A 5,924-nucleotide genomic window follows, 5' to 3' on the forward strand; every position below is an offset into this window, starting at 1 on the left:
GACCAGGGAGTGCAGGGCAGGCTGTGTGTCCAGTGTGTATGCATGAGCGGTGGAATAAAGGAGAGACAATATGCAGGTCACATTATCGAGGTGTGACCAGAGTACACAGGCTATATGGAGACAAACCTTGGACTGCCACACACGACAACAAGACACCAAGCTGAAGCGCCACCTACCAGCCGGTTAAGGGGAGTGAGGAGTCAGCAGTCGGTATAAAACAGAGCAGTCAATAAAAATGTTTTTTTTAAAAACTGAATCATAAAAATATGAATTTGATGGGTCCAGTAGCATGGAGATTAGCTGCAGACAGTTACACAGATGGACACACTAGGCATGGGACACTGTCATTCACAATTGCGATTCATGATATTATCACAATAATGATCTTAGAATGCCACTACTACTGGTCCTGCTTGACTCCCACTGCTAATATTACTCATATTATTAGGGCCCGAGCACTGACCAGTGCAAGGACCTATTGTATTTCAAGGAATTGGCTATTACTATTATTTTTCTGCCCCTTTAATCGCATTTTTGGAGGCTCAAAAGTTCACGAAACTTTGCACAAAATTAATTTTGGCGCTGTAGTTTAACAAACTCCTCCTAGGGAAGTGATCGGATCAACTTTACATTTGACACTGCAATCTAAAGACATTCACGATTAAAAGTTCCTGGCGTGCCGTCAAAGTCGGCCATTTTGAACAAACTCCTCCTAGTGAATTGATCAGAACGAAACAAAATTGATGAGTACAATCCAGAGAGGTTCAGGGTGTTACGTTATTAAAATCTTTACATTCTGTCAAATGGTGTGTCCGTGGCGTGCCTTCAAAAATCTGCCTTGACATGACATTGGAAACCCTAACCCTACCTCTACTGCTAAACCTAAGTTTACTACAGATTCTCCATTTGCACCCAAACTTCACAAGTTTGTTCAGAGCCCTGGCCTAAACACATCTAAGTGCTAATCTTCATGTTGCAGTCTGCACACGTTACACTTGCACGTGATGCGGCCGCAAGCACACCCCGAGTTGCGAGGGCCCGATCATCACTGCTTGCAGTTTTAATTGTTATTATTACTACAGTTACTATTATCACTGCTCATTGTCCCCCATCGTTGCTGTTGTCGTCGTCATCATCTCTATGTTCATCATCATCAGTCACTACTATTAGTGTAGTTGTTGCTACTGTTCTCTCTCTCTCTCTCTCTCAGGTTTTAACCCTTTTAACAGGCAGTTTTTCCTTGCCCCCCGTCACCCAAGTGCTTGCTCATGTGGTACTGTTGCGTCTCTGCGTAAATGCTTATAAGCGACGTTGCCGCGTGCAGACCTCGCCTCTATTTAAATGTCCTGAGAGATACTTCTGTTATAACTTGCTCCTATACCGAATCAACAATTGGAACGTTGAACTCAATTGACTGGAACTCCGGCATTTCCACCGTTTCACTTTTGTTAATAAACAAGCATTTTTACGCCTCATCTCCCTGCCGTTCTTTAGTGTGGAATCCATAGTATTTGCACACATCCGATTTAACTTTTTTATGTGGGGATTTAATGAGCAAACCGAGTCTTCGGCCATGGTGACAGGCACAGGAAAGATGCAGACGCCCATTTGTGGCAATTCCAAAATTAGGGTTGCACCAATTTATTGGCCGGACATCGGCGTATCTGCAAATAAGATGGCATTCACCGATATCTGTAGTGTCACATCAATTTTGCGCTGGCTAAATGTGTTGATTATTTTTACCTTGCATATTGGAGAAATAATCACCTGTTTTCTAGCACTGCACTCAAATACTCATGTGCTCCACGCAGCAGCACAGACAGTGAGCGGCTGATCAGCTCCAAGTCTAACATCTTGGGTGAGAAGAGAAATAGAGTTGCAACAAGGTAGAGATGCTTATCTTTGTTTCGGTGTCAGCTAGGGCTGCACAATTAATTCAAATATTATTGAAATTGCAATACAGCAGAAACAAGTGCAATATCCAATCGGTTCTCCAGATGTAAAAAAACATGTTTGTTTGGTACGGACCCCAACAAATGTCACATTATCAATGAAATCAGTGAAAGTAAAAACTGTCTGACAAATTGAGAATCACACGGCAATCATAATATCTCTCAAAATAATCATGATCAGATTTTTGATCCTATTGTACAGCTCTAGTATGGGCACAGAGTCGCTGCATCCCCAGCAAAAATAAATTAGGAAACCAATATAGGACTTACAGTGTTAGCAAATATTAGATATACTTATCAGAGTGTTTTTATGTAATCGCAATATGCGATAATATTGTACATGATCTCTTCCCATCCCTACATTGACAGAATTTCTTCCTCCTGCTAAATGTAGATATTTTTTCCTCATTTATAAAGTATTTAAATTTGTGTACATTGTTTTACTGATGAGGTAAAAAACGAGAGCAGTAACTTTTCCTAAATGGCAAATTTTATCTCAAAGTGATCTGTTCAAAAATCCTCAATGCATTTATTTAGCCTCAATTATAAAATATTTAAAATGTGTATTGTTTTACTGATGATCAAGTTGTGATTTAGCAAACGTTTATCTCTTCAAAATGGCTGCTTTACCTGTTCAACAAAATATGAGGTGATGCAGAAATAGCAGTAAAAGTGGTCAGGAACGTTCATTTGTGTACAAATTGAAATTTGCTCTCCTCACTGTGAATGGGTCGCCATGGTTTGTCATTTCAAAAGTTTGGGAAACACTGCTATAGGACACACAGCCACACACACGCTCCCCTCTGGGCTTCCACCTGGCAGAGACAATGAAGAGAAACACACTTCCACTGCAGCCTGAGCGCGCTGAAGAACTGCATGCAGTCTCAGGTTGACACAGCCAATAATGGCTCATTTCCCTCAAACTGACTGATGGCTCTCATAATGTAACTCTCACACAGGAATAACTACTGTATTGTAATGTATTTATGGACTCCATGGCAACAGTAATGTCCTAATTAGTACAAAGAGGTGAGATATGTTATCTGTTTCCATTAACAAGCCTCTGTCTGTTGTTGGGTTAGAGGTGGCATCAGGCTGTGGCACTGTATAACACTCTCCACTCTTCAGTATGAGTGATCCTGTAGAGTCGCTCTAAACTGATCACGCAGAGTAAATAATTACCCTTTAGGCATGCAGAGGTTTGCACATGTTTTCCAGCATGATGACTGGTCAGTGGGTTTTATACATGAATTAATATCAGGACTGAAAAGAGAGCCAATCAGTTGACCAGACATTTTATGCGGCAATGATAATGTCGTTTTTCATCTAAAATGCCAAACATTCCCTGGTTCCAGTTATTCAAATGTGAGGGTTTGCTGGGATTCTTGGTTTATTTATCTGTGCACACTCATTTTCACTATTTTATACACACAGTACAAAATTATTTCACATTTTTTCAAAGGCTTGACTCTCGTCAGCCATCACAGTTTTGTGTCCCTGACCTTCAGGCAGGGGTTTAGGCAATATTTGGTGGCACTTCACAACCTCATTTATTAGAGAACTTTGTTAAATGAAACTACTTAATTGGGCCAGTCGTTTGATCCAGAAAACGATTACCCTGTCCTTCTTTTGTATACATACACTAATTAAATCATGGATCCCCCACCAAACACACACTCCTCATCTGAGGTATAATTAACAAATAACCTCAGCTCACACAAGGCAGGGGGAAGGCTACTGAGTAAGCATGACCGAAGGCAGCGGAGACACCAGAGAGAAATGGTCAGACTGGGGCAGATCCAGTTCCCCTCTCTTGAGAAAGACACGCTGTTTCATTAGAACAGCTCCCTTTTTAATTAACACCAAGGGCCCGGGCTCCTGCGGCAGGCGTGTTCTCTTGCAGAAGCCTACTACAGTTGCAGTCACATTATAAAGATGCCTTTCAGTGCTGCGGTCCCACGCATACTCAAAGTTACTCACAGCTTCAAAAGTAACAAGGGAAGTGATACAAGGTCGCAAACCTGCAGTGGTAGTTTGGTAAAATGAGGAGAGTAGGAACACACTATTTATTTTCATTATCGAGCCATTGTTTAGTCCATCAGTGTCAGAAAATGATGAAGCTGACGTCCTCAGGACTAAAGAAAGCAGAAAATATTCACATTTGAGAAGCTGAAATCAGAGAATCTGCACTTTTGTTTTCTTAACAACTAATCAATTATTTAAGAAATGGCGATTAATTTAATAGGTGATCACTGATGGATTAATCGACTAAATAGTTACAGCTCTACTTATTTCACTACATTTTTTTGCATTTTTAAGCGTTTACTATTTACTAACTCGTTAGCCAATAGTACAAATGTGTCGTAATAGTCTATTATTATTATTATTATTATTATTATTGTTCTGATAACATAGTGCGGTCACTTCCCGTGGTTTAGCTAGCGGTGTGAAGTGGAAATGTGTGATTTTGTGCTTTAATAAAATATGTCAGACTGACGGTAATGGCATGTAGGGCTCACCTTACTGCTGTGGAAGTGCGTACCGACAGTCCTCTCGCCTTCAGCTGGAGCACAGGACCGAGCCAGGTGTAGCAGAAACAACCGGAAACTTTTCCGCTGCTGTACTCTCCACGCGCCGGTGTGCTGTCTCGTGCGGTGAAAACCCCGAGCAGTGTTAGGAAACTCCTCCGATCTTTTCCCAGTTACGAAGCTTTCTGGCTGTGGACGGACATCAACAGCTCACTGACAGCCGCTCACCAAACCCTGTAGGTCTCCTGTCTTTGTTCCTGTACAGAGCCGAGCTCCCGCGGGCACAGAACAGACGCTCCCTCAGTCATTTAAACGCACTTATAACTCACTCCTTCTCTGACGTACAGGGGGCGTGGCCCCGCAGCACAACACTTCAGAGTGTCCAAAGTAAGTCACAATTGACCTTTTTCACAGCAGCCATTTTTTTTCAGGAGTATAAAAAAACCAGCACTGAGTATCTTTATATCACCAGAAAAACAAAACAACAACAAACAAAACAATTAAATATGTATACTTAAGTAGAGTATACTATTGATGTGTCCTTGAATGCTCTTTCCTACCAATATAGTACAACCAAAGTTTTCACAGCAGCCATACTGATTGAACAGTAGGGTAAACATGATATTCATGTCAAAATGGCCACTGTGAAAAAGGTCCATTGTAAAAAACACTTTCATTCATCACTGGTGTTGGAAGAAGTGTTTAGATGCTTTAGGTAAAAGTAGCAGTACTACAGTTCTACTTGAAATACTTGAAATAAGTATTACAGCTGTAGGCTACTTAAAATATGAAAAGTAAATGGCCCCTTTGTCTTATCTGCACAAAACAGCCCAATAATTTGTACACACATTTATCTTGTGCAGCAAGATAAAAAACAATAATTTCTTTTGGGACTTCAAGGGCTCACCTGTTAGTTTTGTTGAGGGAAGTTACAGCTTTATCACTCTTTGGAGTACATGGTGACTATTTATAAATAAAAATTAATGTACCTGAATTGTACCTAAAGATCCCCTCCAAACATTACGACATAATACAAATAGTCTGCTTGGAACAATAATCTGCGTCTGATATGTTATTTCCACAAAAAAAGTATCATTTTCACATTAAAATCCTTAAAAATTTAAAAAGATACACTGGTGTTTCAAAGTTACATAAAGTTGCATAAACGGTCCTGAATTCAACTTCAAGTCTAAATAGGAATCAAAAGATACTCTTGTACATCATTTAAGGATACACTGGTGTTTTAAAGACTTCATTGATCTAACTAGCTGGGTAATTTACATCAATTGTTAGTTTGTTAGGTAACTAGCTTGCTAATCTGAATCAATCATTAGCTTGTTACATCTGAAAGATAATGTTAACAAAACACTAGCGAACTTCTTCTAGCTCATTAAAACTTCCAGAATCTCTGAATATGCAAATGTTGTTGATTTCTAAAGTTTTC

The 5,924-nt window shown here is 40.1% G+C and overlaps 1 protein-coding gene across 1 annotated transcript in view; it reads right to left on the reverse strand.

Moving 5' to 3' along the window:
- The window catches only part of lmo4a (LIM domain only 4a), a 20,564-nt gene extending 15,767 nt beyond the window's left edge, over positions 1 to 4,797 (reverse strand). Inside the window, exon 1 of the mRNA XM_035668078.1 lies at positions 4,472 to 4,797. The gene's annotated coding sequence lies outside the window, so the exon portion shown is untranslated. The remainder of the gene's footprint in view (positions 1 to 4,471) is intronic.
- Positions 4,798 to 5,924: the final 1,127 nt, after the last annotated feature.

This window comes from Morone saxatilis, unplaced genomic scaffold, assembly GCF_004916995.1.
Source record: "Morone saxatilis isolate NCDOM2014 unplaced genomic scaffold, NCSU_SB_2.0 Contig21, whole genome shotgun sequence".
Classification (NCBI taxonomy): domain Eukaryota; kingdom Metazoa; phylum Chordata; class Actinopteri; family Moronidae; genus Morone; species Morone saxatilis.